Source organism: Vanellus vanellus (genome assembly GCF_965231255.1).
Source record: "Vanellus vanellus genome assembly, contig: HAP1_SCAFFOLD_87, whole genome shotgun sequence".
Lineage (NCBI taxonomy): Eukaryota > Metazoa > Chordata > Aves > Charadriiformes > Charadriidae > Vanellus > Vanellus vanellus.
Window position 1 is genome coordinate 296,657 of NW_028127066.1, and position 13,990 is coordinate 310,646.

Here is a 13,990-nt window from a genome sequence, read left to right on the forward strand (position 1 = left end):
GGGTGGGTTGTGTTCCAAAAACTCATTGATTATGTAAATTATGTTCCAAGAAAAAACATGAATAAATATAAGGAATACAAAATAAAAACAAGTGTTTGTGAAGGAAAAAATGAGCCACAGGAGGAGAAATCCCCCGTGTAACTCCCAGCGCTGTAATAAATATTCTTTGCTCCACCGAATTTGCCCCGGACTAAAATTCAATACAGTGAGCGTGTTTCTCACAATCTGGGGGCTCGTCCGGGAGACCTGAAGCCCATGTTTGGAGCCTTGGACGGGTGAGTAGACCAGGACAGCGCGCCACTGCCGATTTCAGCAATCCTCGGATTCTCCCCGCCCTCAGTGACGGACCAGCGGCAACAGCCCAGTGAAGGGGCTCGTGGACACAAGGGGGGTCCCAGGGATAACCGCGGCAGCCGATAATACTTGTGCGTGAGACCCGGGTAAGAAAATTGACTGTTAAGTATTGCTCAGGCGGCTGAGTGACGGGGGATTGAGAGTGGTGTGAGTGAGACGCGGACTAGATCTGCGAAGCGAGTGCGGAGTCTTTCTAACCGCGGTTCCATATCTCCGCGAGGAGACCGGCCAGTGAAGAGACGAAGCGAAAGGCTGGAGTTGAGAGATCCCCCGGGGGAAAAAAATGGGACAAGGGAAAAGTAAAGAGGAATCTAAGGGAAAAGCTGATCAGGGAATTCCAGAAATGCCTCCGGACAGTCCATTCGGGAGGATGTTGTTACAATGGGGGCAGGAAGGAGAGTCCTGCACCCGGGGTAAGGACAAAGCAAAGATGATCCATTACTGTATGTTTAAATGGACCAAAGAGCCCATAAGGCCAGAGAAGTACTGGCCAAAGTATGATTCTATAGAGGGACAGCTGTGTCAAGCACTAAATGTATACGTTAACTCTAAAGAATCATTTGATGAAGAAGAGAGCGAATATGCAGCGTGTTGGAAAGGAGCTGCAGGGGTTTTTAAATGGGAAATACAAAAGGAGAAGGAGGAGGACCAGAGACCAGTCTGGGATCCTCTTGAATACTTACCTCCCCCATATAACCCGGACCCTCCGGAAAGCGCAAGAGAGCCTCAGGTCCCCGTTAGAAGGGAAAGCCAGAGGAAATGGAGGTGGGAAGTGGGGAGGTCCATAGTGGAAGAAAATGAGAAGATGACAGAACCAATCGGGCTGCATCCTTTATGGGAAGTCCCGATCCCAGGAGTTCAAAATGGGGCAGGATTTGTGAATGTGCCCCTAACCAGTACAGAAGTCAAGAACTTTAAAAAAGAAATGAAGAAATTGTTGGAAGATCTCCTAAGTTTGTCAGAACAATTAGACCAATTTTTAAGTCCAAATGTATACACTTGGGAAGAAATGCAATCCATCATGGGAACTTTGTTCTCCCCGGAAGACAGACAAATGATTTGTTTAGCAGGGATGAGAATATGAGAAAGGAAAAACGTTCATAGAGTGGCGGGGGACCAAAAGTTACCCCTACGAAGAACTGATTGGAATCAAAATGACCCCGCAGGAAGGAGAAACGTGTCTGATTATCCGACGTTAATTATAAGGGGACTTAAAGAAGCAGCCCTGATGGAGTCAAATGTGAGCAAAACTTTTAATAAGTAAATAAGGGAAAGAGGAATCTCCGACGGAGTGGTTGGAGAGGCTCCGAAGGAATATTCAGCAGTTTTCTAAGAATGACCCAGAGACTGTGGCTGGCCAGGAATTATTAAAAAGTAAATTTTGTCACCCATGCCTGGCCAGATATTAAGAAAAAAAATGAAAAAGATGGAAAACTGACATAAGAGAAGAATCAATGAGTTGTTACGAGAAGCACAAAAAGTACATATGTGAGGCGTGATGAAGAGAAGCAGAGGGCAAAAGCAAAACTAATGGTAGCGACTGTAAAAGAAATAACAAAAACTAAAGCGCTCCAGAATCCAGGGCCAGGGATGAGACCATACAAGATACAAGGAGCCCATCTGCCACCGCTCAAAAAAGCCCATATGAATGAAATCAGGAGCCCCAGAGGGCGGAAAGTGTTACTATTGTGGGCAGGAAGAACATTTTAAGAAAGAGTGTCCCAGGCAAGAGAGAGATCGAGTGTTACCTCAACAGGAAGAATACACTACCAATTAAGGGTGTCAAAGGCTCTACCTCCTGGGGGAAGAAAGAATTAGTGAGCCCTTGATAAATTTGAAATTAGGCCCCCAGGAGGAAATTTACACCTTTTTAGTAGACTCAGGAGCTGAGAAGTCTTGTATTATGAAATTGCCTTTGAATGGGAAGATCCGGACACCGGGAAGAAGCAGCAAGTCCGCTGGACCTTCCTGCCTCAAGGATTCACAAAATCCCCAAATCTATTTGAACAGATGCTAGAGAAAATTTTAGAGGAGTTCCAGGCAGAACCCGGAGTAAGAATCTTGCAATATGGAAATGACCTGTTGGTATCAGGAGAGAGGGAGCAAAAAGTCAGAAGGAGACATCGATACGTTTGCTGAATTTTTTTTTTTGAAGAACAAGAGTTAAGAGTCTCAACAACAAAACTGCAGTTTGTACAAAAGAAAATAAGAGCATCTAATTAGTGAAAGAACAAGAAAAACCAATCCAGAACAAATTACAGCATTAAGTATCCCCCAAATGAAATGAGAAATAAAGAGGATTTTAAGGTTACTAGAGTACTGTAAATTATGGGTTAAAGGATACACTCAATCAATAAAATTTCTGTATGACAAACTTGTAAAAAAAAGTCCAATACAGTGGACAGAAGACAAACAAAAGCAATTTAAAGAAGCAGAAGTTAATACAAGCCCTAGTTTTAGCCCTCCCCTTCCTAGGAAAAAAAACCCAAAAACTTTCACCTTTTTGTAAACGCGACAGAAGGGATATGGAGTCATAATGCAGGAATGCGTCGGAAAAAGAAAACCGGTGACATATCTATTCAAAATTAATAGACCCAGTATGTTGGGGGTGGCCCACATGCATACAGGAAGTAGTGGCCACAGCAATATTAGTAGAAAAAAAGCCAAAAATTAACTTCCAGAAGAACCCTAATCATACATACCCCACACACACTGTAAGAACTATCTTATCTCAAAAGTCTGGCCGGTGGTTAACAGATTCCAGAATTGTGAAATACGAAACCATTTTAATAGAAAAGAATGATTTGACCCTCGTAATAGACGGAAACACAAATCCTTCACAATTCTTGTATAGACAGACAAGTGGGGAGATGGAACATGATTGTTTAGACTTTATAGATTACCAAACCAGGATAAGAGAAGACCTAATAAACTCGCTGATGCCATATCTCTCTCTCTCTCTATATATATATATAAAACAACAACAACAACAAAAACAACAACAAAAATATAAAAAAAAAATTTTATAGACGATTCCTCCTGATGTATAGACGGAAAGAGAGCAAGTAGTTATGTCGTCATCGATGGGGAAAAAAAAGCAGTAATTGAAGAAGGAGGATTACCAGCAAATTAGTCAGCCCAGAGTTGTGAACTATACACTCTGAAGAGAGCTTTAGATTATCTCCAGGGAAAAGAAGGCATTATCTATACAGATTCAAAGTACGCATATGGAAATTAACCATGAGAAGGAAGTCTCGTGTTTTTGCTTTGACAGCAAAAAGCCCTGGAGAGCCTTCAGAAGGCGCATAAGAGTCAGTACTGCTGCATGAGAGCAACAGACAGGAAAAGCCTCGAAAGTGCCTTCGGACTGGGGCAGCACCAAACCCCTTTGACTCTACTTTGCTGCGATTGTAACTGTTGTGCGTATACACGGGTTAAGTGTAAGAATTGTAATAAGGTCATTTTAGGTCCCCGTGGCAGACAGGAGCAGTACCTCTCCCAAGTCCTCGATCTTTAGTGTATCCAATGTGAGTATACAACCCCAATAGATAAGTGTATTATTGTTGCAGAATCCACAGAAAATCACTTAATGTGGACCGACCCAACCAGAACGTTCACAGATCCTCGAAATATCAACTCCCATATGAGTTCCAGGACCAAAGATAGAACCCTATTGTGCCACAAGGACCAGAGATACCGAACTAAAGAGGATGGAGGGCAAGACCACGTTGGCCTCTGGACTTGCTGCCAAGAAGAACTATTTCTCGGCTGTTGGAGGCACCCCAATAGGCACGAGAGGTAGGAGTATAAGCCATGCTGGACCTCCACTTCTAGTGGTATTATCACTAGTGGTATCTCTAGTATCTGGTAACGAATGCCAGAAGTGCTCTCAGACGGTCTCCTGGGGTAGACGATCCTTTTATACTGTGACTGTGCACACGCATATCAATCACCAGTGTTATACCCGTGAGAGTTTAAAAGTGTGCAAATACGGCAGACAAGAATATTGGGTTGGACAGAATTTAGGAATAGGCGGAACAAGATTAGGAGTAGGGTGTCCTAGAGGGGAAAAATGGCTCTGCTTCACTAAGGCAGGACACTGGGATATTCCAGACGGAGGGGGAGTACAAGAGATGGTGAAGGAAGAACTAGTGAAGAGCATGACAAAGGTCACAAAACAGAGAAGAAAAAAATTAAAAGTACAAAACGAGAGCATATACCAGAAGCTGCAAAAACAGTTACAAAAAGAGTTAGGATTCCCCACTCTTGGGCAAAACTTGTTTTTAAATCTAGCAACAGACATAGCTAAAGAATTAAATGTGACTGACTGCTGAGTCTGTGGGGGAGCTTGAATGGCTGAAGAGTGGCTGTGGAGAGGCACAAGTTTGAGTCCGATTGAAATCCTGGAATGGAATTATACCCTCACCATGAGAAAAAAAAAAAAAAAAAGGAGGCCTGACAAGTGAGTGATAAGTTCCACAGTAATTGGAAAAGTCAGTTTGACTTGGGAGGGAGGGAACTTTTCAGATCAAATGGGGGAGACCCCATGTAAAAAAAAAAAAAAAAAAAAGTCTTAAAAATAGATTCAAATTTCACCCAAACTTGGTTTCCTTGAAAACCAAGGTCATACCTAACGTTTCAAAACGAAACCAAAAATTGTACCCGGTGTCCTGGTTTGGGGTAAACCAGAACCAATTTGGTTCAGTAACTTTGTTTCTTAATTAATGAAAACATTCTGTCGGTCCCATCTGGGGTCCGCCAGGTCCCCAGTAGCGGATTTTGGCCTAAACCACAACACCCGGGTACCAAAAAATAGTCTCTTTAAACGTAAGAAGGAGGGTATGAATCCATTCTCAGGAATGAAAAACAGCTCACAATATTAAGAAAATGTAGAAGATACAATGAAAGAGTTTTGGCAGGCACCGGATGAGTTGTTCTGGATATGTAAAAACTGGGCATTCCCAGAATTACCACCTCACTGAAGAAAGACCTGCACCTTGAGAGTAATTCAACCAGGACACACAAACCAGCCACATGGGCCCAAGATGGTAGCTGGGGATATAAACCCCCACCTATATGCTGAATCAAATTATAAGACTACAAGCAGTAGTTGAGCTGATCACTAACAAAACGGCTTCAGGACTAAAACTGTTAACCCACCAACAAACTCAGACAACGGCGGCAGTCAACCAGAATCGGCTCGCAGTAGACTATCTGCTAGCAGTAAAAGGAGAGATGTGTAGAAAATTTAACATATCTGATTGTTGTTTAAAAATTGATGATAATGAAAAAGCAGTACGAGAAATCGCTGCTGATATAAAAAAAAAATAACATGTGCTGGTGCAAAAAAGAAATTAAATGGTAAACGCCAGTTGGTGAAATGAATTACTGAAAATCGCTTGGTGGAAGAAATTAAGACTGATTCTGCTGTGTGCCTTTTGAAAGTTTCTTATTTCTGCCTTGTTTAAATACCCCGTTTCATAAGATTAATTCACAGTGTAGTCCAAAGACTGCAAGTGGCAGCCGCTCCTCAGAAAATCATGATCTTGAGAAAAGCCAAAAAAGAAGAAAACCTCGAAGAAGCCACTCAAATTCTTGCTAAAATGGAAGAATCCTGTGAGATAGATGTAAAACGCTTCAGCAAAATTAGATGATAAAAAGAATAAGGATGGAATTGTAATAAGTAATTTGGCAAAAATTTTGCTTCAGCTCAAATGAATGTGTGCTCGCTATGGCTTCAGCTAAGATGGGTGTGCGCTCGCTGTGCGTTTGGGAAAGGGATAGTGTTAGACAGGATATCAGACGAGAGCAACAGTTGGAAGTATAGAAACTTGCAGGGCAAAGGGTGGTGTTACACAGGAGTGTAAGGAATGAAGAAGCCACAAGAAGGACATGGCGATAAAGACTTCAAACCTCCCTCCAACGACCACCAGGAGACCCCTGAGGAACAACGCCTGCGCTGCTGGAAGGGAGGGGGCATGTTTGGGCGTGGGCTGCATTGCAAGAACTTATTGATTATGTAAATTGACGGCTGAGTTGCATTCCAAGAACTTATTGATTATGTAATTAAGGGTTGGTTTATGTTCCGAAAACTCATTGATTATGCAAATTATGTTCCAAGAAGAAACATGAATAAGGAATACGAAATAAAAACAAACGGTTGTAAAGGGAAAAAGGAGCCACAGGAGGAGAAATCCCCCGTGTAACTCCCAGCACTGTAATAAATATTCTTTGCTCCACCGAATTTGCCCCGGACTAAAATTCAATACAGTGAGGGCGCTTCTCACACCTCCCTCTGTCCCTCTCCGCTCCCCGTCCCCCTCCTCTCTCTCTGCTCTGTCCCTCTCCCCTATGTATTCTCCCCCCCCCTCTCTAATCTCTCGCCCCTCTCCACCCACCCCACCCCACCGCCCCATCCCACCCCTCTCCCCGCTCTCCCCCTCCCTCCCGCCCCTCCTCCCGGCCCCACCGGGGCTCCGGGGCCTGGCCCTGGGCCGGGGCAGCCCCGGGGAGGCGGCCATGGCTGCTGCGGGGGGCGGGGGGGGTGTCCCGCAGGGCCCGAGGGCGGGAAGGTGCGCGCGGGGCATGCTGGGAGCAGGCGCGCCCCGGGGCATGCCGGGAGCTGTAGTCCCGGGGCACGGGGCTGCCCGGCGGCCATGTTCCTTCCCGGGGCACGCCGGCAGCTGCCGTGGCCCCGCAGGCTGAGGGGAGGGCTGGGGCCGCCCCGAACCGCCCGCAGCGATGGGGTCCCGCTCAGCCAGAGCCGGGCAGAGGCAGCGGGCCCCCCGACCCCCTGAGCCCCCCTCAGCCGCCCCGGCCCCGCTCGCCCCCTGCAGCCGTCCCGGCCCCAGCGCCTCCCCCGAGGGCTGTCCCGCAGCCCCAGGCCGCCCCACGGCCTGTCCTGGCAGCAGCCAGCTGGGCCTCGGGCGCGCTCCATCCCCGGTAACGCAGTGCTGTCAGCGCCCGCGCGGGGAACGAGCGGTGTCTGCAGCAGCTCCTGCAGCAGGAGGGGCTCCAGCCCGGGGCCGGCTGAGGGGATCGCCGTTCTCTCCCTCTCCCAGAGGCCGCGCTGAGGGCTCGGTTGTCCCTCCCTCCCCCTGGGATGTTGGTGGCTGCCTCTGGCTCCGGCTAAAGTTGATCAGAAAAGGTGAAGCTGCTGGAGAAGGACACAAAGGGGATGGAGCTGGAAGCTGCCCCCAGCTGCAGACAAGAGACAGCCGCCCTCTCCAGGTGAGGAAGGGTCCCTGTGAGTGGTCCTCAGCAGACCTGATCGCAACATGCACCGTGGGGTCCATATCCGTAACCAAAAGTATGGTACGGCCACATAGTGTGAGTGTGCATGTGCGAGGCTGTGTCTCTGGAAAGCTTCGTGTTGTAAGAGCTGAGAGAGGCAGAGAGAAGCGCCTGAACTGTCAAATTCTGCTGGTAGCACCAAGAGCAGGAACTGCGTTGAGTCCTGTGCCCCTGGGGCTGTGTCGCCCCTCTGCCGCGTCCGGGTCCCTCCCTGTGGCTGTGCCCCCCGGCCTTTCCCTCGCTGGTGTCACATTTTTGCTTCCCTGTACCTCTCTTCATCTGGCGATTCTTGTATCCTGCTGCCTGCCCCTGCTCTAGTCTCCGGCCCCTCTCTTTCTTTGGCATGCTACCTGTCACTTTTTTTTTCTTGTTCCTTCTCTGTCCTGCTCCCTGCTCCTCTTTTTCTCTTTTTTTGTCTCTGTCCTGAAGCACATTGATGTTTTTTTCATTCTCTGCCTCTTTGTCCTGCTCTGCATCCCTCTGTTTTTCACAGTCTCTCTGGCCTCTTCCCTGTCCTGCTTTTTCTCTCTCATCCTGTATGTCTCCCTGTACCCATCCTCCTTTTTGTCTTGCTCCTTCCTTATCATCATAGAATCACAGACCGGTTTAGGTCAGAAGGGACCTTGAAGATCATCCAGTTCCACCCCCTCCGCCCTGGGCAGGGACACCTCCCACCAGACCAGGTTGCTCCACCTGTCCAACCTGGCCTTGAACACCTCCGGGGATGGGGCCTCCACAACTTCCCTGGGCAGCCTCATCACCCTCAGAGTGAAAAACTTCTTCCTAATATCTAATCTAAATCTACCCTCTTCCGGTTTGAAACCATTCCCCCTCATCCTATCACTACATGCCCTTGTAAAAAGTCCCTCCCAGCTCTCCTGTAGGGTCCCTTTAGGGACTGGAAGGGGCTCTAAGGTCTCCCTGGAGCCCATCAGATCCCATGGACTTGTGCACCTTCAGGTGGTCTCAGACTTGATCTTCACCTACAGTGGGTAGTTCTTCATTTTCCCAGTCCTTGCCTTTGCCTTCTGCCTCACGGGTAGTGTGGCTGCAGTCTTTGCCAGTGAAGACTGAGGCAAAAGTCCAGTGGAGCAGGTTGCTCACACACAGCCCGCTGTGACTTTCAGTGCTGCTGGGCCTGTGGGGATGGTTCGGGGGACAAAGGATCAAACCTGAATGACCTCCCTGAAATCCAGCTGTCCGCTAGCCTTGGTTCACGTGGAGCCGGGAGGTGGTCCTGCAAACCACCAATCCAGGACACAGAAAGCTTTTAGCGACTGTGGCTATTTGGGAATAGATTGTGCTAAAGCTGAAAAGGAATTTGAGCTCTTGCTCATGGCCAAAGGAGGATGGTGGCCTCAGATGGCGGCTGGGGCTTGGGGCTTGCATTGCCTATGATCAGCCATCCCCACAGCCTGACAGAGGAAAGACTTTCCCAGGGAAGAGGAACCTGCGAGTTGTAGAGATGGAGGAAAACGTCAGCATGGTTTTGTAAGTAGGTGGAAGGTTCTGGATGAGGGAAGAATTCTGCATCTTCCATAGCATAGCAGGGGTAACTGCCTGTGCAACAAGTTTTTTTCTTTGTTTACTTTTTCCTGGAAGAGTCTTACGTTGGTACCCATCAGACAAAGTGGCTCATTGAATGGGAATGATACAGGGAAAATTACTTGGCTTACTTAGAAGCCCCATTGCTCTGGAAGTTGTTGGTTGTTTTTTTCTAGTGCTTTCTGTTTTTTGGAAGGGGGTGAGGGGAAGGGCTAGAATAATTTAGCTTCATACCTCCTAAAACATGCATTGTGGCAGTCCAGGTAGAACACGCCTTTCTCATGTACCTTTTCTTTTTCTGAATGTGGCGAATTCAATCTGCTGATCAAAAGCCCACTGAGTTCATTGGAGCCCTTGGATTTTTATCCTTTGGCTCAAGCGCTAAATGCAACCTCCTGTCAATTCTGTTAGCACAACTAATGCAGGTAATCTGCTACCTACTATCGAATAATCTCGGCTACCTACTGTCTAACGATCTATGCAAGAATACAACCCGATCCGATGTTCCACGTAACATCAGAACTATGAAGAGACGTGATGTTCAAATGAAAAATGAGACAGTTTGTACACCTTTTAATAGCTTGAATGAATAAAAAGGGGAAGCACTGTATAGATAATAAAAAAATCACATGGATTTTTCCCCTAAATTTCTGAACCTTCTGTGACAAGTCATGCCACATCAAGGTGCATGTCTGCAACCCCCTGCGCTGCACGATGTGGGTCCTGTTGGCATTCAGTGATGTGGAGGACGGGGCAGCGCCCCCTCAGACAGCTTGCAGGTGGCACAAAACCGGGAGGAGAGGCTCATGCACTGGAGGGTGGTGCTGCCAAGCAGAGGGGGCTTGACAGGCTGGAGAAAGGGGCTGGCAGGAACCTGGTACAGTTCAACAAGGGGAAGAGCCAAGTCCTGCACCCGGGGAGGAACGAGCCCTTGCACCAGTATATGCTTGGGGAAACCCAGCTGGACACCTGGGCTCACAGCGGACCCCGTGCTGACCGATTTGGAGCCCGCAAAGTGCCCTCAGGGCCAGGAAGGTGAACTGTGTCCTGGGCTGCAATAGGCAAAGCCGTAGCAGCAGGTGGAGGGAGGTGATGCTTACCTTCTGCTGCGTCCACCCCTGGGCTCCCCAGTGCCAGACAGACATGGCCCTACTGGAGAGAACCCCCAGCCCAGCTCTGCCCCCAGCTCCCCCCCCCGAGTTTCAGTTGGGGTCGGAACGTTGGTCTGTTGGAGCCAACAGCCACCAGTGCGGCAGGACGGAGCTGTGCTGGTGCAGAGCGGCGTTTGGAGGAGGCAGGGTCTGGCCGAGCAGCGCTGCTCGGGCACCACCACTGGCACCGGTTTCCCAGCCACGCTCCTGCACACTGGCCCACGTCCTTGGTGTCAGCCAGCGCTGCACACCGTGACGGTCCTCCTGGCCTGGGCGGGATGGGCCAGGCCAACTGCTGCTGCAGGCCCAGGTGGGCTCCCCTACAGAGGAGGGACACGGGGGCACAGCGGGGCCCCTCAGCGCTCATGCCCCCCACTCTCTGCTCTGCAGGGAGGCTCTCACTGACGTTGAGCCGGTGCTGAGCACGGGCGTGCAGCTGACCCGGGGCCGCAAGAGGAATGAGAGGCGCCTGCTCCTCCTGCAGGAGGAACTGGTGATCGCCAAGCGGCAGTAAGCCCCTGAGACCCCGGCTGCCTTTGCCCCATCCCCGGCCCTGGGACCAGGGCACGGACACCCTGCCACCAGCCCCAGGCCCTGTGGTGTCCAACCCAAGGGCAGGTGGAGACAGGGCTTTGGCCAGGGCCTGAGGAGGCCACCTCCAGCTCACTGCCTGCCTCTTCTCTCAGCAGACATGGCACCAGCGTGCGCCCGCAGCTCCGCCTGGCCCTGGACCAGCTGTGGGTGCTGAGCAGGAGGATGGACGCAGGAGGGGAGGAAGAAGAAGACGAGGATGGCAGCAGCGAGGGCAGCAACTCCCTCATCCTTGTCTGGCCCACAGGCTACTGCCTTGCCACTTTCAAGTAAGTCATGATGCCACATCCCACGGGCTGGGCAGTGCAGGGCGGTGCTGGCCCCCATCATCTCTGGGGTCTGGCAGCTGCAGTCAGGGCTGGCAAGAAGCAGGAGAGGATCCCTACCATGCCCACGCCATCCTGTGAAGGGCCTCTGGTTGCCATGCAGACCCTGGGCGGGGAGCAGGCAGTACACCGGCAGGGAGGGAGGGAGGCCGGGTTGGCTGAGGGGTGGGCCTGCAGGCAGCTGGAAGGAGAGGGGTGGGGGCGTTTCTGTGTCCTGCATCCCCTGGTCACCTTTTGGTCACCTTTTGGTCACCAGAAGGGAAGGCCAAAATCAGCTGCTCTGGCATGACAGAGGGAGCCAGGGCTTTGGCAGCGCCTCTGTCCTGCCCCACGGGGCTTCATCCTGCCACTGTGTCCCTCCCCACAGGGCAGGGCTGTGCAGGTGCCCGCTCTGCCCACGGGCTGGGGGGCAGTGGGGCCTGACGCTGTTTCTCCTCTCTTTCTGCAGCTCATGCGTGGTGAAGGAGCTGTGGGTGGACACGCTGCTGGGGTAAGCTGAGGGGATGCTCCAGGTGCATCCGTACAGGGGAACACAGCTCTGCATGGCTATGGGCAGCTCTTGGGCAGACGAGGGATGAGCGGGAATGGAAAGCCTCTTCTTCCTCTGTTTACAGCAAGGAGGAGAAGAGGGAGAAGTAGGGTGGAGTGCTTGGCAGGCAGGAGCTCTGCAGGCAGCTCTGTTCTCTGCTTGGCGCTGGGGTGGTACCCAGGGAGGGTCAGGATCCCTTTCACTGGAGAGAGAAGAGGTGGCTTGGGGCTCACTCTTTCTCTCTCTTCTGCTGCATAGGCCACCAGGTGGAGTGAAGAGAGCCCGGGTGACGCGACTGCCCTCCCTCAAACTCCTAGAGAAGCAGCTGTGCAACTGCCATGCTGTGAGTGTCTCTCTCATCTCAGCTCTGTCCCCTGAGCGCTGCTCCTCCAGCCGAGCAGCAGAGGCATCGCTTCTCACCTTCTTCCACTCCTTCTCTCTTGCCCAGTGGAGGACATTAAGCACCAGGAGCCTGGAGACCCTGATCGAGGGCCAGGCAAAGGTGAGAGTGGCTGCCTTTCACCCGCCTCTCGCTGTGCTGGAGTGGCAGGCATCTCTGGCGAGTGGGGTGAGCTTCTGCGGGAGGGTCCCAAGGTACCACCTGGGGAGCTGAGAGGGTTGGCGAGCCACCAGGAACGCTGGCATGTCCTTGCTGGCGACGCTGGGAGGAAACCTGCTGCACAGGGCAGAGAGTCTGTCAGGGCTGACGGTCCCAGCTCTGCCACGTTCAGGCTGCTGGTGCCAGGTGGCAGCTCGCTGGTGGCCCTTTCTGCTGCAGGGCTGCTCTCTAAGCACAGCCTGGTTCTTGCAGGATGATCTCAAGCAAGGGCCTCTGCCAGTCCCTTCTGGCAAAGAAGGAGGATGTTGCCACTCGGAAGGTGAGTTTTTGAAAAAAAGGTGGGGAAAGGCACCTTTGCTCCTGCAACCAGCACTTCTGCAGAAGATGGGATGCTGCTGCAGCTGCCCTTCGCCTTGAGCAAGTCGGTCCCCATCGCTGTAGAGCAGGAGAGAGCTGAGCCCTTGAGGTCCCTTCGCTCCCACCTGACATTTGTCCCTTGCGTGCAGGGCAGCGTGCTCGAGGTGATGCCTGCCTCTGCTCCATCCCGAGAGCCAGGCAGATGGCTCTCTGCCCCTCGGCTGGAGTCAGCGGGAGCTCTGCTCACTTGTCCCCTGAGTGTCGCCATGCAGGTTTGGCCCCCCAAGGAAGGATGTCACCTGGATGAGGAAGGACACTCGCTGGGCAGCGGCTGCTGAATGTGGTTCTCCAAGGAGACAGAGCCTCTGCTGCTGCGCAGAGCTGGGTGGAGGGCAGGGCGAGGGCTGGGCCAGGCTGTCCCGGTGGCACGCTGGCTGTCAGGAGCCTCCGAGCTGGAGCCGCTGAGCAGCAGAGGCGGTTCCAGCTGTTGGCTCCCTGCCCGTCCTGCTGCACCACTCATCACTGCGCTGCAGGCAGGGCAGGGCAGGGCAGGCTCCAAGAGTGCTGCTCCAGTGGTCTCCACTGAGGGGCTCTTGCTGTGTTTTCCTTTGTGGCAGGAGGGACCGGGAGGAGGAGGAGGAGAGGGCTGCCCTGGCCCTTTGCTTTGCGGCGGACCCCGCTCGCTGCCCAGGCTCCCGGGCAGGCAGACTGCCGCAGGGCACTCTTTGGACAGCCCCTTGCAGCCCTCTGCGGGGATGATGGCACGCTGCCCCAGCCCATCCAGGTAAGCCAGTCTGGACAGGGGGCCCCAGCCCTGTGTCCCGAGGAGCACCGAGGGCGGGGCATTGGGCTCTTCACCCCTGGCTCATGCTTCTGGCCCCAGCCCCTTTGCAGGGGAGGCAGCCGGGTCTGGGGCAGAGCTCTGGCCACGGACACTGCTGTCAGAAGGCAGCTTTTCAGCCAAGCAACTGTTCTGCTGCGTCTCCTGCAGGAGCTCCTGAATATCCTGCACCAACAAGGACCGTCGACGGAGGGAATATTCCGGAGAGCTGCCAGTGGGACAGCAGTTCGGGAGCTGAAGGAGGCCCTCGACAGTGGCGCAGATGTCGACCTGGGCAGACAGCCTGTGCTTTTGCTGGCCGTCATCTTGAAGGTGAGCGCTTCTGACCTGCAGCTGGAAGAGCTCCTGGCTGGCCTGGAGTGTTCAAAGACTCACCTGGAGCTCTTGGCACTGCAGGACTTCCTCCGAAGCATCCCCGCCAAGCTCCTCGTCGTTGACCTCTAT